The sequence below is a fragment of the Orcinus orca genome, chromosome 10, assembly GCF_937001465.1.
Source record: "Orcinus orca chromosome 10, mOrcOrc1.1, whole genome shotgun sequence".
NCBI classification, from domain to species: Eukaryota; Metazoa; Chordata; class Mammalia; order Artiodactyla; family Delphinidae; genus Orcinus; species Orcinus orca.
Window position 1 is genome coordinate 81,074,871 of NC_064568.1, and position 25,294 is coordinate 81,100,164.

General features: G+C 40.6%; 1 long non-coding RNA gene across 1 annotated transcript in view; it reads right to left on the minus strand.

Annotated features, from left to right (window-relative positions):
* Positions 1–25,294, minus strand: part of LOC125960292 (uncharacterized) — a 59,656-nt gene that overhangs the window by 717 nt on the left and 33,645 nt on the right. The window lies entirely within an intron of this gene.

Below are 25,294 nucleotides of genomic sequence, written 5' to 3' on the forward strand. Positions count from 1 at the left end.
AAACATTCTGGACTGTGGAAGTGCACAGGCCTTTTCCCTGGTACTGGGAACTAGAATGGAATCTTTAACATTCAAGAGCTGATACTGTCTAGACAGGTACATTCTGCAGATAACTGAACCTTTGGGGATGGAGGGAGGGCTAGGATCTTCTGGTGTTGAGGAGATCAAGCTGGCAAGGCAGGTGGGCGTTGAGCCACCATTTGGCATTGAAGGAGGGAGGGAGACAGCGCATGGGGAGCACCCAGCCTCTGCCTCCTGAGGTCATGCTGACTGCTTGTGGCCCAAGGTCTGATTTATTTTAGTTTCTATGTCTGTGAGCAAGGCCAGTTTGCATAAATGATGGTCTGGCATTTTGATCCATGTTTACAAATCAATGAGCAGACTACCAAAATCAATGAACTGTGATCGTGCGCATTTTATAGATGAGAAAAGGCAGGTTGGGTAGGGAGGTTGGAGAGGGTAGAATTAATCACGGAAATGGAAACTTCATAACTCAGTTTCCCTTCCAAGGCATTTCCTTTCCTTCAGGGATTCCCAATCTTTGGAAGAGATAGTGCACGTAACTCTGGATAAACACAGTCCTCTCCTTATCAGCAGGGTGCTTTGTACACAGTAGATACTCATTTTTAAAAAATACCCTAATGTTTCTTTCATAATGGTCTGAGCATAAAGCACAGAGCAATTTTAGGAAATTGCCATCTTTTCCCACTGGTAGCAACAAGCTTTGCAGAGAGGTTTACATACGCAGTCACCAATACCTATTTGTTAAACAGAATAAAAGAATATTTAAGAGACAAGATTTAGGAGGTCTGAAAAAACAAAATGGATTGCTACGAAACGGGAAAAGAGCTGGCTCTAAAATGTAGCAATGTTCTTTTATGTTTACACATATAAGATGGCTTTATAGGTTTCACACATGTAATTTCTAATGTTTGAGAAAATAAAATTATAGGAGGGCTGCCTTCTCAGGTCCCTCAACCCTCTGTTCAGGAATGAAGACTGGCCTTCTGTTACCAACTTGGCCGATCTCTCTGCTGCTTTCTTGCCAGGCCTACTCAGATTTGAATACCCTTCATCCTGCAAAGGTCAATGTAAGTGACATTTGCTCTTTTGTCTCCAAAGGTCAATATAAGTGACATTTGCTCTTTTGTCTCCAGTCTTCATTCCTCTGGGTCCTTTGTTGACCTAGACCCCCGACCCTGACAATCAGTTGTCCCTTATTTTCATGGCTTCCTCTAGAAAAAGGAAAAACTCCTTTATAGGCAGGTATGAACAACTGATAAGTTTAGAGTAGCCCAGAGAGGTTGCATTCCAGGCCAAACTCTGAGCAGAACAATTTGTCTCCTAAGGCTCTCCTTGACTATTTTTGATCCTCTGTTTTTAGTGTCAGGGTGTCTCTGGTCTCCAGAGCACATCTCTGAGGCTCTCTATTACCTCAGGGAAGGCTCCCGACCTGCAGACTCACCCTGACCCCCATACCTCTCCCCCTCTCACCATCCTATCTGAACTTACCCAACCTTGCCCCAGCCTTCAGCATCTTTGTCATAAGTTGACCAAATGTACCAACAGGCCCCTTAATAGTGAGAATTAAAGACAAGTGCATTTTTGAGATGATAGACCTTCAAATCACCCAATGTAAGCAACCCTGCCATTGGGTCCATGGGCCCCATAAAGATTGATGACAGATAAGTGAAGCTGGGGCCTACGTGATCTTCCCTCAATTGCACAGCACCTTCCTCTGGCCCTATGGACATCGGTGACTCACCAGGAGCGTCAGAGGACCAAATTGCTCCCTAAGTAAAGCAGATAAGAAGAAACACAAGGTGGTATTTGCTGGGGTGAATCATTGCCCTTTCAGCATGTTTGAACTGTCTACTTCTGATCCAAGGTCCCTGGATGAGCAAATTGATATATGACCAGTTAGATTCTCCCTGCAGTGGATTCAGCACATGCCCAAAGCCTCTGTCATAATGCTGTGCACTCCCTGACCGACCGCCTTGCTAATGGTAACTGGGCTCTGCACCATACGTACCAGGCTGGGAGAACCAGAAGACCAGATGTGGGCCCAGGTGCCCCTTTCCCCTGGCAAGAACCAGCCCCGAGTTCCCACAGTTTGCCATATCTTACCACTGTCCTACATCAAGCTCCATAATTTATTATGGAAAGCACTCTGCAGTACAGAAAAGCAGATGGGAAGACGCTCAGAAATCCCACTGTGCTAGCACCAGCAGCTAATGAGAACAGTTACTGTCATTTGCTGTCAGAGGCAGCATGAGCTGGAGTTCTCAGACCCAAGTCAAGCAAATAAGAACTTGAGAAGGAAACTCTTATAAGCAGAGGAGAAGTCTGCCACTGTTGTTACACCAGGCTGCGGTGGTATCTGGGTTGAAACTGCAAGACCCCCAGTTGAGAGTATAGCTTGGAGGCCTGGTCAGGAGTCTGAGCTATGGTGGGCCACACAGACCCTGGAACTTTCCAGGGGATCTTCCTCACCAACAGTCCCCCAGTGTGACACATTCTTTCTTTTCTTTTTTATTTAATTAATTTATGGCTGCATTGGGTCTTTGTTGCAGTCGCAGGCTTCTCATTGCGGTGGCTTCTCTCGTTGCGGAACACAGGCTCTAGGCATGCAGGCTTCAGTAGTTGTGGCACATGGGCTCAGTAGTTGTGGCTCGCGGGCTCTAGAGTGCAGGCTTAGTAGTTGTGGCACACGGGCTTAGTTGCTCCGCGGCATGTGGGATCTTCCCAGACCAGGGCTCGAACCCGTGTCCCCTGCATTGGCAGGCAGATTCTTAACCACTGCAGCACCAGGGAAGCCCCTGACACATTCTTAGCTCACTGTCAGTAATGGGTCTCTCAGTCTAACTGAGGATGTTGGATTGGGGCAACTGGAGAAATATCAATACATTCCTGGTGTGTGTGTGTGTGTCTGTGTGTCTGTGTGTGTCTGTGTGTGTGTGTGTTGGGGATGGGGCTTACCACGTACTTTCTGATCGGAGAGCAAATGTGATTGAACCGAAAAAGGCTCTAGGTAAGGCAAGTTACAGGCAAACATAAACATTACCAGTTTACTTCTTAAATATTTATCAGCCTAAACTTTTTTTTTAATATTTATTTATTTATTTGGCTGTGCTGGGTCTTAGTTGCCTCATGTGGGATCTTTTAGTTGCGGCGTGTGGGCTCTTAGCTGCAGCACGTGGGATCTAGTTCCCTGACCAGGCATCACACCTGGGCCCCCTGCATCAGGAGCTCGGAGTCTCAACCACGGGCCCACCAGAGAAGTCCCCAAACGTGCTTATCTGGAGAGGCCATATATAACATAGCGGTGCAACTCACAGGCTTTGGCATCAGACAGCTCTGAATGTGAATTCCAGCTATACTCACTGTGTGGTCTTGGGCAAGTTACCTAACTTTTCTAGGTCTCAGTTCCCTTATCAGTAAGATGGAGATGATGATAACAAGAGTACCCTCCAAATAGAGTTATTCTGAGGGCTGAATGAGCTAATGCAGTCAAAGTGGTAGAATGGTACACTATTTAATAAATGTTCAATACATGTCAACTATAATCCTGGGAATGTGAAAGCTCATCATTTTTGGTAAAAGTCAAGTTTATTTAAGTCTAATTTATGTACGATAATTGCCCCATTTGGTGTACATTTCTGAGTTTTAACAAGCACATACAATCATGTAACCACCACCACAATCAAGATGCATCACCCCCCAAAGTTCCTCTGTGCCCCTTTGTCATCACCTCCTCTCCCCACCCCTAACCCCAGGCAACCACTGATCTGTTTTCTGTCCCTATAGTTTTGCCTTTTCCTGAATGTCATATAAATGGAACCATACAGTATGTAGGAGAAAACTCGTCATGTTTAAAGGTTGGCATATACTTGACATCCAATACATTTCTAAGTAGATTTAAAGAACCAAGATACAATTTTCATTCCAAATCAGATGATATGTTTCCCATTGACTTATAGAAGAGGTACAATTTTCTCAAATGCCTCCCGAGGAGTTCCTTTATGGGTAAGTGGGTTTTTCTCATACACTGTCTATCAGTCATTAAGTCTGAGTCTTGAGTCTGGGGTTGGCAAGGAGATCTCAGGTATTCAGAAAGGGGAAGCACAAGTTCCCCTTCTTACCTGAATGGATAAAGGGAGGAGGAGAGAGTCATGTGAGGCAGGAAGTGAGTCACATGGCTCTCCATCTCTCCATTTTAGGGGAGGTCTGGGGAGCTGTGGAGAGGAATGCCAAGGGCAGGGGCATTTCATTTATTTGTTTCAATTCATGGCTTGGACACCGGGATGAGGTTGCCTTGCAACCTCCCTGCCCCAAACCTTGGAGGTAACCACTCCTCAGTAAGCCTGGTAGCACCACAACTATTTCAGTTCCCATGTGGCATGGAGGGGCCCCAGAAGTCCCCTTGTGGAGGGGAAGGAGAAGAAGCAGCTAAGAGTGGCCCACTGTGACCAGGGGAGGTGACCCTAGAGCAGGGATCATGGGCTAAAACCCTGATCAGGGGCTGGACAGAGGACATGGCTTGGAGGGTTTAACACCAACAAGAGGCTGCAGAAGCCAGGCAGCCAGGAATCAGCCCCAAACCCTGGCCAAGAGGCCATATGTTGAGTGCATCTGCAGTCCACTTGGCTGTATGCAAAGGTCAGCAGGGAGGGGCGATGGGCAATGGTGGGGATCGAGCACCAGGGACACTTCTGGATTGTAGAACCCCTCTACCCTAGTCCCATGATGACTCAGTCAGCACATCCCTCCCCGCAATCCCATCTCGGGGAAACAAAGGTGAGGGCAACAAAATTGGAAAGCCTAAGCATTTTCCTTCAATTATTGTTTGAATTATTGCAGCAGACTAAGGTGAGTCAGTAGGCAAGAGCTTGAGAGGAAGTCAAAAGTTGTTTTCTCAGCTAACTTGAGCATAATGTGTATAAATCTCCAGCCCCGGTGCACTCCCATTACAACTTCACAGCCACTTTATCTTAATTTCTGATCTATTACCTCTTGACAGTAGCCTCTAAAACTGCAGCTTTAAGAATCATGGTCTCACAACCATAGTCCAACAGTGCAACTCATTTCTCTGCAAATAATGATTTTTAAAAGTTTGTTACTCAGGGCTTCCCTGGTGGTGCAGTGGTTAAGAATCCACCTGCCAATGCAGGGGACATGGGTTCGAGCCCTGGTCCGGGAAGATCCCACATGCAGTGCAGCAACTAAGCCCGTGTGCCACAACAACTGAGCCTGCGCTCTAGAGCCCGCGAGCTACAACTACTGAAGCCCGCGGGCCTAGAGCCTGTGCTCTACAAGAGAAGCCACCGCAATGAGAAGCCCGCGCACCGCAACGAAGACTAGCCCCTGCTCGCCGCAACTAGAGAAAGCCTGCACGCAGTGACGCAGACCCAATGCAACCAAAAATAAATAAATAAAAAGTTTGTTACTCAAATAGGCAGTCTGTAACCTGTCTTTAAGTTCAGGATTTCACCATCCATATTTCTTCAATGAGCCCTCTCCTTTTCTCTCTGGATACACACAAAGGTACATCATGCCTTTAGATGCATTTCGGCATTTCACAAAGCAATATGAGTTTTTCATAATGAGCAACTGAAATGGGATTTGGCTGCTAGGAGATTAAGAAAATGATTATAAATAACAGGAAAAAAATGTCCTTTACTTGAGAGCAAATAAACTTCACTTTTTAAAGTTATTTATTTAATTTTATTTATTTTTGGCTGCATTGGGTCTTCGTCACCGCACGCGGGCTTTCTCTAGTTGCGGCGAGCAGGGGCTACTCTTCGTTGCGGTGCACGGGCTTATTGCTGTGGCTTCTCTTGTTGTGGAGCATGGGCTCTAGGCGCACGGGCTTCAGTAGTTGCGGCATGCGGGCTCAGCAGTTGTGGTGCATGGGCTTAGTTGCTCCACAGCATGTGGGACCTTCCCAGACCAGGGCTCGAACCCATGTCCCCTGCATTGGCAGGTGGATTCTTTTTTGTTGTTGTTTAAAAAAAAAATTTATTATTATTTTTTTTACATCTTTATTGGAGTATAATTGCTTTACAATGGTGTGTTAGTTTCTGCTTTATAACAAAGTGAATCAGTTATACATATACATATGTCCCCATATCTCTTCCCTCTTGCGTCTCCCTCCCTCCCACCCTCCCTATCCCACCCCTCTAGGTGGTCACAAAGCACTGAGCTGATCTCCCTGTGCTATGCGGCTGCTTCCCACTAGCTATCTATTTTACGTTTGGTAGTGTATATATGTCCATGCCACTCTCTCGCTTTGTCACCGTTTACCCTTCCCCCTCCCCATATCCTCAAGTCCATTCTCTAGTAGGTCTGTGTCTTTATTCCTGTCTTACCCCTAGGTTCTTCATGACAGTTTTTCTTTTCTTAGATTCCATATATATGTGTTAGCATACGGTATTTGTCTTTCTCTTTCTGACTTACTTCACTCTGTATGACAGGCTCTAGGTCCATCCACCTCATTACAAATAGCTCAATTTCATTTCTTTTTATGGCTGAGTAATATTCCATTGTATAAATGTGCCACACCTTCTTTATCCATTCATCCGATGATGGACACTTAGGTTGTTTCCATCTCCGGGCTATTGTAAATAGAGCTGCAATGAACATTTTGGTACATGACTCTTTTTGAATTAGGTTTTCTCAGGGTATATGCCCAGTAGTGGGATTGCTGGGTCATATGGTAGTTCTATTTGTAGTTTTATAAGGAACCTCCATACTGTTCTCCATAGCGGCTGTACCAATTCACATTCCCACCAGCAGCGCAAGAGTGTTCCTTTTCTCCACACCCTCTCCAGCATTTATTTTTTGTAGATTTTTTGATGATGGCCATTCTGACTGGTGTGAGATGATATCTCATTGTAGTTTTGATTTGCATTTCTCTAATGATTAATGATGTTGAGCATTCTTTCATGTGTTTGTTGGCAGTCTGTATATCTTCTTTGGAGAAATGTCTATTTAGGTCTTCTGCCCATTTTTGGATTGGGTTGTTTGTTTTTTTGTTATTGAGCTGCATGAGCTGCTTATAAATTTTGGAGATTAATCCTTTGTCAGTTGCTTCATTTGCAAATATTTTCTCCCGTTCTGAGGGTTGTCTTTTGGTCTTGTTTATGGTTTCCTTTGCTGTGCAAAAGCTTTTAAGTTTCATTAGGTCCCATTTGTTTATTTTTGGTTTATTTCCATTTCTCTAGGAGGTGGGTCAAAAAGGATCTTGCTGTGATTTATGTCATAGAGTGTTCTGCCTATGTTTTCCTCTAAGAGTTTGATAGTTTCTGGCCTTACATTTAGGTCTTTAATCCATTTTGAGCTTATTTTTGTGTATGGTGTTAGGGAGTGATCTAATCTCATACTTTTACATGTAGCTGTCCAGTTTTCCCAGCACCACTTATTGAAGAGGCTGTCCTTTCTCCACTGTACATTCCTGCCTCCTTTATCAAAGATAAGGTGACCATATGTGCGTGGGTTTATCTCTGGGCTTTCTATCCTGTTCCATTGATCTATATTTCTGGCAGGCGGATTCTTAACCACTGTGCCACCACGGAAGCCCAAGGGCAAAGAAACTTTAAATGTTGCATGTTACAATGCCACGGTGATCAAGTAATTAGTAGTTCCTATTGAAATAAGCTTAACCCAGGGAAACTCAATAGGCAATTATATTTTCCATGTGAAACTGAGCAGGAAAAAGTATGAGATTTAAGAAGGTGGAAAAGGAACTTCTTTGTACACCTCTATTAAAATCAGATGTTGGAACCCAAATGCACTTTAAAGTATATCATTATTTTATTATTATTATTTATTTTTGCATCCTTTTATTACTTTGAAGCAAGGAAATCAATCTAGGGAAAAGGTGAGAGTTGGCATCTTGAAATGCATTGGGAAATTATAAACTATGAGAGCTACTGATAAAGCTGGTATTTATAGCTCCATCAAGGATTTTATATTATTTACATCTAGACTATATACACAATCAACGCCCACTAATCCATTCCAGGTAATTAGTGCTGTTTCCATTTTCAAAGTCACACAAGACTCTTCTTGCAGCCAAATACACATGAGACAGAGATGCTTTGAGAGGGTCACTTGGATCAAGATTTAAAATACAACCATTTACAATAAAGGCCTTCCAAGCCAGACTGTTCATTTTGACATAAATTGGATCCAAACTGGCATCACTGAGGATGTATTTCTGGTATTCATCTACAAACACAAATTCTCGTGAGTGATGTCAGATAGGATCTGGGCATATAAGATGTCCATTGACCTGGTGAATTTCTGATCCTGAAAACTCTGGAAGAGTTTTCCCCCAAATCCCACCTTCAGATTCTGTAGCCGGGAGAAACAAACAGGAAACATTAGCAAACAAACAGGAAGCATTAGCAATTGTCTTTGACTTAGCACCTCAGTTCATTCCCCCAAGTCTGAAGTTCCCCTTTTTTTGGTGAGGTCTTCAGTTTCATACATTCATGTACTGATTTATTCATTTATTTGTCTTATTAGTTATTTACTGCTGTGTAACAAATTACACCCCGAGACTTAGTAGCTTAAAACTACATGCATTTATGACCTCTTGATTTCTGAGGGTCAAGAGTCTGGCATGGCTTAGCTGGGTCCTCAGCTTCAAGGTCTCCCCACAAGCCTGTAATCAAGGCGTCGGCCAGGGCTGGGAGTCTCCAGTCAGGAAGCATCCACTTCCAAGCTCGTGTGGTTGTGGGGAGGATTCAGTTCCTTGCAGGACGTTGGACTGGACCTCAGCTCCTCCTGAGGCCTCCCTCAGTTCCTTGCGACATGACCGTTTCCAACATGGCAGCTTGCTTCATCAAAGCATGTAAGCTGAGGAGGTAACTAGCAAGATGGAAGTTACACTCTTTTATATCTCACTTTTATAATGGAAGTGAGATACCCTCAACATTGCCATATCCCATGGTCTAGAAGCAAGTTTCTCAAGGTAAGGAGAATACACAAGGCTGTGAGTACTAGCAGGTGGGGATATTTGGGGGCCATCTCGGAGGTTGCCAATCACATGTGTTAAGAATTTGTTGAGCCCCTCTTAGCTTCATGACCCTGTGCCAGGTGCCGGGGATATAGTGACGACCACCCTTCTCTCATAACAACTCACAACCTATCTGGGGGAAAGGGAACAGACATTCAATAGATTATTGCAATTGGTGATAAACACACTAAGTTAGAAATACAGGGAATAAAAGCTCCAATCCGGTCTAGGTTGAGGGAGGTAGGATGTCAGGCAGGGACATTTCAATGGAGACTTAAAGAAGGACTGGCCCAGGACAGAGAAGGGAGGAAGTTTACCAGGCAGAGGAAACAGCCTGTGCAAAGATCCTGAGGCAGGAAAGACTGTGTTGTATTTGAGGGAAGAGTGGCTGCAGTGTCGAGAGAACAGGAACAGCAAGAGAAGGAAGTGAGGCCTTGTCTGCTGTCTTAAGGATTCTGGCCCATGGCCAGTGACCTTCTCAAGGAGGCCCTTGAGAAGTGACCTGGAGACCCCTTTGGCCACTTTTCTCTTCCTGAGGTCTTCTCTCTACTGGCCTGCAGTCAGTCTTGAGGCTGTGACCATGCTCAGATGCACCTGAGTGCCTCATTCCTCTTTATCTTGTGATGATATCCTGCTGATATCATACCATATAGACCCAAAAGCTCTTCCTCCTCCCACCTATAGGATTTTTCTAGAGGTTTTCAAGCAAAACCAGATGTAGACCCCTAATATGTAAAACAGACAAAAGCAGAACCACTCAGATCACAGACAGTTACAGGAGGAGAAGGTGCCCTTGGGAACACCTTTCCCCACATTCCCACGAGGGTTCCCAAGACACCTCTCTGGGGCTCTAGGACTCTGACAATCCTAGTTGGAGAAACATGTCCCTCAGCCACAACTTTGCCAAATATTATTCCCAAGGACTCATTCTTTCAATAAACCTTTACTGAACCCTTACAGTGTATCAGGCATGAGGGAGGCACTGAGCATATGAAGGAAGGTGATTAAGACAGTCTCCTCCCTCCGTGAACTCACTAAGGAGGGATTCACGTGGGTGAATGACTCATCGCATTGCATTACATGTGATGTGCAATTACAGAGGGTAAGGCAGGGAACCACGGTGGCTCAAAGGGGACACACGCAGAAAAGACTTCAGGAGTAGATGAAGCTTGAGTGAAGAGGAGTTTGCAGGTGAACAAGAGGCCTGGCGATACCTGTCTCTGAGGATTTGCCCTTGAAATCACTCCCTTCCCCCTGTACCTCTCAGATCTCACCATCTAGATGGGGTACCCCCTCTCACTAGGCTAAAAGAAAAGCCCTAGGCTTGCAGTAGAAAGGCCTTGAGGGAGCTCCTATAACAACCATAGTGTAAGTTCATATTGGGTTTTAATTTCGCACAGCTCCTGGATTGAGATAGAAGTTGAGCAACTTTACATAGTTGAAGACCCCAAACTGTCTTTCCAAACTTCTCAGTAGAGGGACTGAGCAGGGAACACTGGGTATCCCACCTTAGAGCATTTCTTCCCAAACAAGGCCCTTTCAGAAGGGGCAGTGGACCTCCTGTCTGCTGTCAGTCTTAGACTGGGGTCACTCATCAGGTCGAGCATGTTCTGTTGGCTTCTGGGGTTCTCCCTGATGGGCCTTGACAGTCCAGAATTCTAGGGAGAGCTGCCTTCCATTTGCTAAGTAACTATGCAGAGATTTGACTAATAATTCCTAACAACAACTAAAAGCTCGTACCAGTCCTAAAACAGTAAATTCAGTAAATTTAAAGTCTTAAAATAGTAAAGGATGCAATATGCATTGCATATTGCATAGCCTCAGTATGCTGAGGCTATGTGATATCAGAACAACTGGTCATTCAAAGGAAAAGCCTTCAGGACCGGATGCTGGGCTGTGCAAGCCAGGCAGTCTGTTGTTTAATTGTTTTATCTCTGGTGACTCATACATCTTTAGCTTAGCCTCAGGCCAGGTTTGGGTAATAACAGCAAAAGAGGCCAGCTCAACTCTCTCCTCCTCCCAAGATCTTCCTTCCAACAGAAAAATAAGCTCTGTCTTTGTCCTACAAACTCAAACTACCTTTGGATTTTTCCACACATTGTAAGGTCCTAGCATATTCTCTTGGGCCACCTACACCTCTTATCTTGTTTTTATAATGTTGATTACAATTTTGTACTGTTTTTCTTCTCAGGGGATGCCTTTGACTACCAGAGTAGATGGTAAGCTCCTTTCAGGCTCAGGGAATGCTTTCCCCATATTGGAAGTTATGGCTCTTTGCCATTTCCACTAGACTTAGCACAGTGTCAGGCAAGTAGGCACTCTATAAATATTTGTGTGTGAATGAATAACCATGGCCTGCCCTGTGTATTACGCAGCCAGTTTCCCTGACATGAGGGGACCCAGCCGGGGCATTTGTGAGAAAAGGAGGCAGTCTGGGAGGGCTGCAGGTGGTTCACAGCTGACAGGCAACGCCCACAGACCCCTGGTCAAATACATGTGAAAATTAACATCTTTATGCCTCAAAAAAAAAAAAAAAAGAAAGAAAGAAAGAAAAAGAAACGCCCCTAATTGAACCTACATCGAGGGTGATTGCCATTTACTTAATCCCAGTTTGGACTACACATCACCAGGCTTCACTTGCACCCTTTCCTTTAGTTATAAGTTAGCTATTTTTACCACATTTCACTTCTTTACCCTGGAAAGCATTTCCTGAAAACAGCCCACCGGAGGATTCTGCTAAGAGCAGTGAGTGGTTTTATTTCCTTTTCCTTCCAACTTTTGCCATTTACTAAGATGGCAGGCAGTTAGAGTTTCATCTCCTTGAACCTTGGTGAAAAATTGAAGAGCAGGTAACACAACCAGAGTATGACGATGTGCTTATTTAAAGACAGAATTTGCTTTTTAGTGCAAGCAAGGAGACGGCATGGTCTCCACCCTGGATAACGTGCTTCTGTTCTGAGGACAGCCTCTCCTGGCTTTATGATTGTGGGTGACTCACTCAACCATCTGGCAACTTTCTTCCTGCCATTAAAGGTGAGAAGGAGAGTGAGGATATTACGAATGGCTTCTCAGGCCTAAGGATATTATGAGAATGTAGTGCTTTATGTCCATCCCTTCTAGAAAAAAGATCCACAAAAAGTGTGCATTTCTGGACTCACTTTTTCCATAAACTGGATCCTCTTCCCGTCTCCTCTGTTTCTAGCAAAGGGACCATTTTCTACTTGACACCTTTCCAGAGGCAATCAGTCAAGTCTTATCAAGTCTTCCTTTCCAAAGCCTGTGCATTTGTCCTTTTTTATACACCTCATTCATTTACTTAGTGACAATTACTAAGCATCAGTGAAATCCAAACCATTGTATTGGTTGCAGTGGATAAAAATAAGACTAAGAAGTGGATAGAAATAAGAATTGGTTCTCGCCATTAAGAAGTTTACAAAGCTTCTGAAGGGTCACAGTTATTAAATATTTCTCAGGTATTTTCCTCACATGTGAGAAACTAAAGGTCCAATTTGAATCTCCTGCCTGAAATCTCATCTACTTTCTCTATCAAGCATTCCACTGGCCAAAATAAGATTCCTAAATAAACATTTTAATCATGTCATTTCATGGAGTTAAAACTTTCCCATAGCTCTTCACTGCTTACAGGATAAAGATCAAACTCTTAATTTAACTCAAGATCAAGAGCTTCTAAATTTGGAATTAACTTATTTTCTGATCTTTCTTCCCACAACTCCTCATTATAAATTTTCTGCTCAGACAAATTGGTCAGATTATTATGCTAAAATTCTATGTCCAGTCTATTTATTCATCTAGTCAAGAATGAATTGGATATCTTCTGTGTGGCAGTACTATGATAAAGGATGGTATACAGTTTCTGCACTCAAAGAGCTTATTCTTTAGACAAGGATACAGCCAAATGAATTGACCATGACAATGACAGAAGGAACACTGGATGGAATTAAGCACTGGATGTGACGGGAGCACAGAACCACGGCTAATCCAGCATTGCTGAAGTCAAGGAACATCACTCAGAGAAAATGACATCTAAAGTGAGCAGTTAGGCAAGAAGTTGAAGAAAGTGTGTACCAGACAGAAAACGCAGTGTGTTCAATGGCCTGGTGATGAGAACAGGTTGGGTTTGAGTAACTTAGAGAATGTGAATCAGAATGGAATATGAAACAAGTGTGTGGTGTGTGTGGTGTGTGTAGGGAAATTGCAAGAGAGGCTGAAGAGGGAAGCAAGCCCAGATCACTGGAGATCTCATCAATGAGGCTAACAGGTTTAGGCTGGATGGGTTTGAAGCAGCAGATTCATCTAGAGAATGCTGTACCCGAGTCCCACAAATCCGAAGTGGAGTGCTTGGGAGCGTTAAGTAAGGTCTTCCTTTCTAGGATTATTGTTCATGATCTTGTTAAGATGTTTGATCAATTTCCCTGCATTAGTCCTAAAAGTATGAGAAATCCAACTGAGTCAGTCTTTGAGAATCCAAGCTCTTATAGGGCCTTAAGAGAATAATATAGGAGATTTGCCTAAATGAATACAGAGACTAGTCTATCACCTGGTGGTATTTCCTATCAAACTCTTGCCATAAAGATAATAGCTATCGCTGGTTGAGTGCTCACTACAAACTCATACACTCACATGACATTGAGTGAGATACCTACTACTACATCCATTTTAGTGATGAGAAAAGTGACTCCGTTTAAGCAACTGGCTCGAGGTCTTAGGGTTGCTTGTAAATATTTGTTTATTATGAACAAAGAAAGCTGGAATTTGAACCCAGAACTAGAACAGGTAATTTTAAGGTCTGTTTAGTTGAAATTTACTCTGTATTAATCAAAGATGTTTTAGGATATTTCCTCTCTGTCACCCTTCCTCATATGTCCAGGTGTATAGGCTGCTCTATGCTTTGCCTAGATTGGTAGGTATATAACAGATACACATGGCGTTGGATGAAGAAACAAGTAAAGGAAGGATGTACAGGGAAGAGGGTGAGGGGTGTTTTGGGGTGATTTGTACTGATGAGATACGGGTGAGCGGAATTTAAACCATGCAAAATGAGGAGGACTAATGCTTCCCCCACTGACTTCAACTCAGGCCCACACCTTATAGTAATAACCAGTTGGTTGGAGGGAAATTGCTTCTCTCCTATGGCCCATTTGGGAGGCGTGATGAATGGCTCCTTACATAAGGCTCCCTTGTATGGAAGAACACAAGTACACAGAACGGAGTCCTCCAAACACAGAGGCCCATGTCCAGGTTTTAAAAACCACCAACCAACCTGTACCCAGAAACAGCCGTTCATTTAGATGTGCAGGAACTGAACAACTTCAGAAATGTTCCAAGTCAAACCGCCCAGGGTAAAAAGCAAACAGCAGCAGCTTGCTTGCAGAGGTTTCCAGGAATCACCCTGCCCAATAAACAACGGCCCAGTCTGCTTGTTAACCAATTCCAGTCTGAGAAGATAACTCTGGGCCTCAACACTGTTTAACTATTTAACAATGGAAAAAACAATGAAAATGATCCAAGACCTTGAAAATAGGTTAGCAACTCAATGAGAAGTGAATATTTCAGTTGATATCCCGCTACTTACTATCTGCCCTAGGAAGCAAGTGCACAGATGCTTACCACAACATTGCTTGTGATTGGAAAAAACCCAGAAAACAACCTAAATATCCATTAATGGGAGAAGACCCTTTAATCATGGGTCATGATTAATGACCCATGTGTAGTCATGTTGTGGAATATCGTACAAAGAGGAAAAGGAAGTACTAATGGGTACTAATAAGTACTCAGGCGGCTAAGTCTCCTTGTCAGTTGAGTGGAAAAAGTAAATTGCAGGATAATATGGACAGTTTGACAACCTTTAAGTATTAAAAAAGAGAAGGTAAAACTAACTTTGAGTAATGCTATATCTTTTCTGAGAGTAAATGTATTGGAAAAAGTTCTGGAAAGATACATAGCAAATGGATGAGTGATCACTTCTGGAGAGGAGAACAGGATAGGGGGTGAGGGCAAAGTGGGGTCTTCAGTTTTATTTATAATTTTTTTTTGTTTTTTTTTTTGTGGTACGCGGGCCTCTCACTGTTGTGGCCTCTCCCGTTGTGGAGCACAGGCTCCGGAGCGCAGGCTCAGCTGCCATGGCGCACGGGCCCAACCGCTCCGCGGCACGCGGGATCCTCCCAGACCGCGGCACGAACCCGTGTCCCCCGCATCGGCAGGCGGACTCTCAACCACTGCGCCAACAGGGAAGCCCTATAATGTTTTTATAAGCAGATATATTCATGCATTTGTTGTATAATTATAAATTAGTATTAATTATAAAATATAAGTTCACTTGAAAGACAACAGGCTTTAGGGTTACTGAGGATCTCACTTAGCTATCTGCCAAATTCATGTAGGAAAAAGAAAACAAAAAATTCTTAAGGAAATTTAGACTTCTCAAGGAAGAATTTCCACTGGTGTTATTGAGACTAAGAAACCATGTTTTCCACTAGTTGGTGTTTTGAGACTACAAAACAGATAACCAAATGAAACTGTTAAGACTTTCTTTCTGAAAACCTTTATTACTGGGACATACTTAATGAGTAAACTTAGAAGTAAGTAAGAACCAACCCCCCATAGAATAAAGTGAAATTGAGTAAATTATCCAGAGCTATGCTTAGTTTTCCAATATACGATTAATTATTGATTAGAGGACACTAATGCAAAAAATTATGTTCATAATAGCAGCAGCAGAGCATAAAGCATCCTAGAATACACAGGCATGATATGACCAAAACTTTATTAAGAAATATGTAAATGGAGAGGTAGATTATGTTGCTGGGTGAAAAAAAAAAACAAACTGTTGGAAAGGATGAACAAATCCTTCTCAAATTAACTTACAAGATTAAGCCAATCCCATCAAAAAATCCCAATGGAATTTTGTTTTGTTGTTGGAATTTGAGGACATGATTCTAAAATTCACTTGAAAGAACAGAATGATGAGAAAAATTAAGATTTTTCTTGTTCCACTACATATTAAAGTATAACACAGAATGTCAGTTTTTTAAATGTTGTGGTGTTGTTGTAAGAAAAGAAGAATTAATACAACAGAATAGAACTTCTGTCCTGAAACAGTTCTATCAATATATGTATGTGAGATAAATATCACAATCCAATGACAAAAGGAAAGATTATTCAACAGATGATATATATTTTTAATTGGCTATATGAAAAGAATGATAAAGCCAAGCCTAATTCCAGAAATTTTGGCCTCAAAATTTCCATATAACCATAAGACATACAATTTTTATTTGAAAATGTAGATTAAGATATAATTGATATTTAGAGAGAAGGACATTCTAAACATAAACAAAAAAGAGGTCATAAGAGGAAAGATTATGTTTTGAGCATAGAAAAAAGTAAAACTCTTTTACGGGGCTTCTGAGTTACATGATTAAGGAGGAGTGGTGACTGCTGGAGCTTGCCCAGCCCCACAGCCTTGCTTCTGCATATCAAACCACCACCATCCAAATGAAATGAAGGCAGAACTGAAAAGCACTTCTTCAACATACGTGACAAAGAGATTCAGATGGAGTGATCTTTTTACAGCATAGGAGACCACCTCCCTCTTTTCAATCCTTCCAAGAACTCCATCTCATTCCAAGCAGAGACCAAAGTCTTCCAGCGGCCTCAAGGCTGTGCCACCTCTGTCTTCATCTCCTCCCACTCTTTCCCTCTATTTCTCACTCCAACCATACTGACCATCTTGTACCCTGAACCCACCAAGCACAGTCCCACTCCCTGGCCTTTGCTCTTGCTGTTCCCTTTGTCTAAGCCTCTCTCCCTCATTTTTTTCAGACCCCTATGTCACTTTAAAAATGGTTACCCCTCCTTGGGGGCTTGCTTTATTTTCTTCCATGGCACCAGTCCTCACTGACATTCCACATATTTACTTGTTCTTCTGTTTTCTGTCTACATGCCTCTTGAACATACCCTCTGTGAGGGCAGGTGTTGTGTCTACTTTGATCACGTCTCTATTTCCAGCATCTCGAACAGTATCTGCATATAGTACTCAGAATAAATATACTTATTAATTAGTACTTTTATTACAATCAACAGAGAACCATTTGAGCTACCTTAAGTTAAAATTGACTACGGGTGGGAAGGCAGCTAGACCTCAGTTACTAGAACCAGCATGAGAACATTTTCAGAATCTGAGACTGCTCTCTTTCTCTCTCTTCTGCTTCATACTTATGTTTCCCTGCAGGTCTCCATCTCTGTTTCCCAGAGCACATTGTGGTCAAAGAGCCCCCAGAAGCACCCAAGTTTTACCATAACTTGTCCAGCTACTTGGGGAGAAGATGACCTGACTCTCTTGGTTCTATTCCAACTCCCTGGGGAAGGCTGTGATTAACTTGGTTGGATTGATGTCTATCCCAGGACCAACTGACTGTGGCCAGGTGACCAACTGACTGAGGTGGGTCAGAAGTTCACATGAAATCATGGCTTCCCTGTTGCAACCGTATGGGCAGAGGAGAGGGCAATTACTAACGAGATGTGTTATGCAGACAAGCTAACAGGTGTCTGCTACAATATAAAATTAACTCTTTCAGATCAATTATTTAAAATGCCACCCCCTAACTTAAAAATGAAAATGATACAAACATAATTTGCAAAAAAGGAAATACCACTGTCCAATACATTTTAAAGAGGATTTGACCTCATTTATAGCCCAAATTTAGTCTAAATTAGTATACTGCTGGGCAAAATATTTGTCACAATATGACAAAAGGTTAATGTTCTGAATATATAAAGAATTCAATAACATTGAAAAATGAAAGATATTAACACTGCCTGGAAAAGGCAGGGGATATGAAAAAAACTATTCTTAAAAGGGAGAAAGCCTGGAAAGATACCCACATTCATGGATTGGAAGACTTAATAGTGTTAATGTGTTAGTACTATCCAAAAGCGATATATACATTTAATGCAATTCTATTAAAATTTCAATGGTGTGTTTTACAGAAATAGAAAAATCCATCCTAAAATTCATAGGGAATCTCAAGGGACCCCTAATAGCCAAAAAAATCTTGAAAAAAACAACAAAGTTGGAGGTCTTATATTTCATGAATTTAAAACTTATTACAAAGTTACAGTAATCAAAACAATATGGGAATGACATAAAGACAGATATGAAGACCAATGTAATAGAACAGAGAGCCCAGAAATAAACCCTCACATATATGGTCAAGGAATTTTTCACAAGGATGCCAAGACCCTTCGAAGAGGAAAGGACTGTCCTTTCAACATGGCTTTGGGAAAATTGGGAATCCACAGGCAAAATAATAAAGTTGGATGCTTACTTTACCCCATATACAAAAATCAACCCAAATGGATAAAAAACCTAAGTGTAAGACCTAAAACTATAAAACTCCTAGAGGAAAACAGGGGAAAACCTTCATGACTTTAGATATAGCAATGATTTCTTGGATATGACACTGAAAGCATAGGCAATAAGAGCAAAAATAGACAAATGGGATTACATCAAACTTAAAAACTTCCGCACATCAAAGGAAACAATTCTCATAACGAAAAAGCAACATACAAAATGGGAGAAGATATTTGCAAATTATGTATCTGATAAGGAGTTGATACCCAGTATATATAAAGAACTTCTACAACTCGACAACAAAAAAACAAATAACCCAATTAAAAAATAGCCAAAGGACTTGAATATACATTTCTTCAAAGATATACAAACAACCAACAAGCATATGAAAAGATGTTCAGCATCACTTATCAAAGAAATGCAAATCAAAACCATACCTCACACCCATTAGGATGGACACTATCAAAAAACCAGAAAATAACAAGTGTTAGTGAGAATGTGGAGAAATTGGAACATTTGTGCACTGTTGGTGGGAATGCGAAATGGTGGAGCTACTATGGACAGTAGTATGGAGGTACCTCAAAAAATTAAAAATAGAATTACTTTATGATCCAGCAATCCCATTACTGATAATATATCCAAAAGAATTACTTGCACACCAATGTTCATTACAGTATTATTCACAATAGCCAAGAGATGGAAGCAACCAAAGTGTTCATCAACAGGTGAATGGATAAACAAAATGTGGTATATACACACAATAGAATATTATTCAGCCAAAATAAAAAGGAAATCCTGTCACATGATAAAACATGGGTGAACCTTGAGGACATTATGCTAAATGAAATAAGCCTGCCACAAAACAGACAAATACTGTATTATTCTATTTATATGAGGTATCTAAAATAGTCAAACTCACGGAATCAGAAAGTAGAATGGTGGTTGCCAGGAGCTAGGGGGAGGGGGAAATGGGAAGTTATTGTTCAATGGGTTTAGAGTTTCAGTTTCACAAGATTAAAAATTATAGAGATTTGCTGTCCAATATGAATATATTTAACACTACTGAACTGTACACTTAAAAATGGTTAAGATGGTAAATTTTATATGTCTTTTATGAAAAACAAAAACAGAAAACAAAAACCCAGGTGGATTTGTACATGCATTCAAGTTTGAGTTGCATTCTTCTACATTCTAAAAACCCTGAAATTGTACCTAGAGTTTCAAAGCTTTGATACCCTTAAAAATTATTTTATAGATGTGGTCTGGAGAATATAACAAAACAATGTTTGAACAAAGCAATGAATAAGATGGAAAGAGACAATGAATTACAACGTTCAAAAGTAGCATCCACCAAGAAGATTTAATGTTGATCTGCAGATACAATACAAATAAGACTTTCACTAATTGGCCAGAGTGGGAAATTATAATTGTTAAAAAAAATGTATTGATAATCAAAGAAATTTGTGATTCCTCTTTCAGGCATAATGACTCACTTAGTAAGATCAAACAAACAAACAAACAAACATACTATTCCCATCAAGTTGTCAAATTTAAAACATAAATACAATGTAAAAAAACCATATTGAGAAATAATATACATACAGGAAAGGGCAAAATCTTGAATGTAATAGTCAATGAATTTTGACCCCTATGTGCAACACACACACACACACACACACACACACACAGTGAAACCACACAAATCAAGATACAGACCACTTCCAAAACCGTGGCAGACTCTCTCATGCTCCCTTCCCACTCAATCCCTCTTGAGAATGTTTTGGAGCTGATACTCGGTACTTGTAATTATGTTGTGTGACACGCACTTCTGTACATCATTAATAGGAGTGTAATTAGTGGATGCTTTCTATAAGGCAATTTTATAATATTATCCAAAGTATTCATAATTCTTAAATTTCTTTACTAAGGAAGGAATTGAATTTCCTGGAGTCTATCCTAAGCAAATAATATGAGATTTAATAAAACATATACATATAAGGATGCTCATTACTGCAAAAATGTTTTCAATAAATTAGAAATTGCAAAGATATAAGTCAAAGAGTACAAATTTTCAGCTAAAGAAGAATAAGTTCTGAGGATCTAATGTACAGCATAGTGACTACAGTTATTCATACAGTACTGTATACTTAAGATTGTTGAGAGTGGATCTTAAACAAAACATTCTCCCTAAAAAAAAAATTTTAAAAGTTAACTATGTGAGGTGATGGATGTGTTAATTATTTTGATCTTGGTAATCATTCCAAGATGTAAATGTATATCAAAGCATCATGTTGTATAATTTAAATATATACAATTACATTTGTCAATTATTTCTCAATAAAGCCAGAGAAAAAATAAAGCACACACAAAAAACTAGAAATAGCCTAAGTAATCATCACAAGGGAATGGTTAGATATTAACATATATACTTGATGAAATAGTTTGCAATCATTAAAAATTAGGTTTTTAACAAATTTATTACATGAAAAAATACTCATAATCATTAGGTATTAATTAATAAGGATGAAATAAAATGGGAAATTCAACATGATACTAATTTTGAAAATAATAAAAAAAACTAGCTTGGTATTATCTCTAGCTGATAAACATACAGGAAATTTTTATTTTGTTCTTTTACTTTTTATATTTTCCTAATTTTTTATAATCACGATTATATACGTAGAGAATATATATAAAAAGATATATGTAGATATATAGATATATCTTATGATATCTATAATCAGAAAAAGTAAGTTAGGAAAGAAATATCATTGGTTCGGTTCCTTTGAGGATGAAATAACTGCAATTCCCATATAATTTACACTGGAGACATAAATAACAAAAACAACAAAGTACAGATAGATCAAAGTCAAATGCAGACATCTATGAAGAATCCCATGACACACCTTGTGTTACAGACAATTGACAAAGGCTCATCATTTCAATGTTTTGTCAAAAGGAAAAGACTGTGAAAGCTACATAAAATTCTGTGCTATTCCTACAATGGAAAGAAAGGCGGAAATAAAAGAAAAATCCCAAGTCTCTATAATGACTCATTTTCATCTTCTTTCCAGAGTTCACAAGAGATGTCAAAACAAATCCAATCTGGAAGCTTCTGGATGGGACCCAAAGTCCTCCTGACACCCACAGAACACAGATGACACAGAAGAAACAAACATCTGACCTGCTCTTTAGTAGTTTGGAAGTTCTTTACCAAAGAGCAAAATTTAAGGCCTGTATTCCCTGGTGGATCTGTAAATGACTCTCTCTCTCTGCTTTATTTTTACTGAAAGTTGGAGGGAAAATAAACTTGCCAAGGTTTGTGCAACACAATCCATATAGATGGAGCAAGAACATATTAGAGTTTTGATTTGTATTTACTTTCATGTCACCTTTTAAAAATTTCTATTCCCCCTGTGTACAGGCTACATCAGCACAGTGGTACATGAATGTACTTTTAAAATAAATATACATACACATATGGGATGTTCATGCTCACATTTTTAATGGTAGGGGTATGTGCAAAAAAAAGTTGGATTGGGATTTTTAAAAATCAGAGCAGATTCAGTTTATCACTCTCAGTTCTTATACAGGTAGTGTGCTTTATTTTTTTTTTTAATTTTAAAGACTATATTTTTTAAAGCAGGTTTAAGTTCACAGCAAAATTAAGAGAAAAGTACAGAGATTTCTCACATACCTCTGTTCCCACACATGCACAGCCTCCCCATTATCAGCATCCCCCACCAGAGTGGCACATTTGTTATAACTGATGAACCTCTACTGACGCATCATTATCACCCAAAGTCCATAGTTTACACTAGGGTTCATTCTTGGTGTTGCACATTCTATGAGTTTGGACAAATGTCTAACCATATGTATCCAACATTATAGTATCATACAGAGAATTTTCACTACCCTAAAAATCTTCTATGCTCTGCCTATTCATCCCTCCCTCCACCCTCCAACCCTGGCAACCACTTATCTTTTTACTGTCTCCATAGTTTTGCCTTTTCCAGAATGTCTTATAGTTGGAATCATACAGTATGTAGCCTTTGCAGATTTTCTTCTTTCACTTAGCAACATGCATTTAAGCTTTCTCCATGTTTTTTCATAGCTTGATAGTTTATTTCTTTTTAATGATGAATAATATTTCATTGCCTGTATGTACCACAGTTTACAAATCCATTCATCTACTGAAGGACATCTTGGTTGCTTCCAAGTTTTGGCAATTATGAATAAAGCTGCCAAAAACATCTGTGTGCAGAATTTTGTTGAACAGAAGTTTTCAACTCCTTTGGGTAAATACCAAGGAGCATGATTGCTAGCTCATATGGTACAAGTATGTTTAGTTTTCTCAGAAACTGCCAATTGCCTTCCCAAGTGGCTGTATCATTTTACATTCCCACCAGCAGTGAATGAGAGTTCCTGATGCTCCACATCCTCACCAGCATTTGGTGGTGTCAGTGTTTTGAATCTGGCCATTCTGATAGATGTGAAGTGGTATCTCACTGTTATTTTAATTTGCACTTCCCTGATGACATATGATGTGGAATATCTTTTTTTTTTTTTTTTTTTTGCGGTACGCGGGCCTCTCACTGTGGCGGCCTCTCCCGCTGCGGAGCACAGGCTCCGGATGCGCAGGCTCAGCGGCCATGGCTCACGGGCCCAGCCGCTCCGCGGCATGTGGGATCCTCCCGGACCAGGGCACGAACCCACGTCCCCTGCATCGGCAGGCAGACTCTCAACCACTGCGCCACCAGGGAAGCCCTGGAATATCTTTTTATTTGCTTACTTGCCATTTCTGTATGTCCTTTGGTGAGGTGTCTGTTAAGGTCTTTGGTCCATTTTTTTATTTAAAAAATTTTTTAAATAAATAAATTTATTTATTTTTATTTTTGGCTGTGTTAGGTCTTCGTTGCTGTGTGAGGGCTTTCTCTAGTTGCGGCAAGCAGGGGCTACTCTTCTTTGTGGTGTGCAGGCTTCTCATTGCGGTGGCTTCTCTTGTTGTGGCTCATGGGCTCTAGAGTGCAGGCTCAGTAGAGCTTAGTTGCTCTACTAAGGGCTTAGTTGCTCCACGGCATGTGGGATTTTCCTGGACCAGGGCTCGAACCCGTGTCCCCTGCATTGGCAGGCAGATTCTCAACCACTGTGCCACCAGGGAAGTCCCTCATGTTATTTATATTAATGCTAATTTTTTTAAAAAATCAACATATGGCATATTAAGATAAGTTTTATCTAAGCTTATTCTTCAGTTGTATTATTTCCTTGCCATTGTAATATACATGTAAAGAAATGAGCTGAAAAACAACTCACCTTGCATTGTAAATAAAGTTTAAAAATTAGACAAACGCTGTGGTTTTCTATGTTGTATTATAATTTTTAAAAATCCAAATGACTGATTTATCAGATGGATAAAATTGTATTAATGTCAAATCAAGAAGAAAAAGTCGGTAGTACTACTTTCTTATTTTTTTTCTGTAAAATATTTTCAGATATTTTTCAATATCTGGATAGATCATGAAAGAGCGGCATGGTTGTAAACATCACCCATCATTCATGTTGCAGTAGGAAAAAGACGAGAACCTTGGGCCTATATTTCAGTCCCATCTGAAGAGATCATCTCTACATCGGTATCCCAGAAATCCAGAGTGATCCTCAATCTCCAGGCAGTTCACGTGGACTGGACTTTCGGAAGTGCAGATGGTGTCAGGACCTGGAGGGACCCTGAGGCTGAGTGATGGGAAGGAGAGAGGTGTGGAGTCAGGAATAGATGACAGTCACAAGTAAGTCGATGTGTTGACTTGTTCCAGTTTCCCCAGAGATAGACTGACCATTTGTCAGGAAAGCATTTTAAGTCAACACCTCCAGCTATACACAGCTTAACTCAGCCACTGATGGGATCATAAGATGTAGGATTAAAGTGAGAGGTCACTTCATTCCCTTTAGATCTCATGGTGATTTTGTCAAGCCTAGAAGGCAGTGTGTGTCAGAAGGGTGACAATCAAGAGCCAAAAGGAAAAAACCAAAACTAAACCAAACAAACAAACCAACAACACAAAAACAAGCAACAAAGTCCTTCTAGTCTTTGTACTAGAGACGGTGAACAGATTGTTCCTCAGATCACTGAGAAATGGCCTTAAGTTTTAACAATCAGAATTTAGACATACCATAATTTTGGTACAGATGCGACAGAGAGCCCAGGGGATTAAAAATCTAGTGATAAATAGGGAAGTGGGTAAGATTTTCAGAGGAGAGAGTTAGTTAACATTGGAATGGGTTATATTGATGAAGATTGTTCAAAGGACATTTGTTCTCAGCAGACATTAAAACAGGATAGAATCTCACCCCACTTGGCCAATACAAATTAATTCTCAGGCCTCTTAAGATTTTGCAACTCTATCATTCTCTATAGGGTGTAATAAAAGTTTACTACCACATTTTTCCTATGGAATGTCATGAAACGGACATCTCTCAGAAGTGGATCATCCTGGTCAAAGTAAACCCCACTTCCTTATGCCTAACACAGCCACACATGGACATATAACCTAAGACTTGTGATTTGGGGGGATAATCTTCAGGACATTAAACAATGATCCTTAACACTGGCTGCATATTATAACTATCTGAAGAGCTTTAAAAAAATTGATGCTGCAAAACTTTCAGTACACTGAAAACTATAAAACACCATTGAAAGAAATTACAAAAGAAGTAAATAAATGGAAACATTTCATGTTAATGGTTTTGATGGCTTAACACTGTTAAGATGGTAATACTCTTCAAATTTATATATAGTCAATGCAATTCCTATCAAAATCCAGTCTGGCTATTTTACAGCAAGTGGTAAGCTTATCCTAAAACTCATATGGAAATTCAGGGGACCCAAAATAGTCAAAACAATC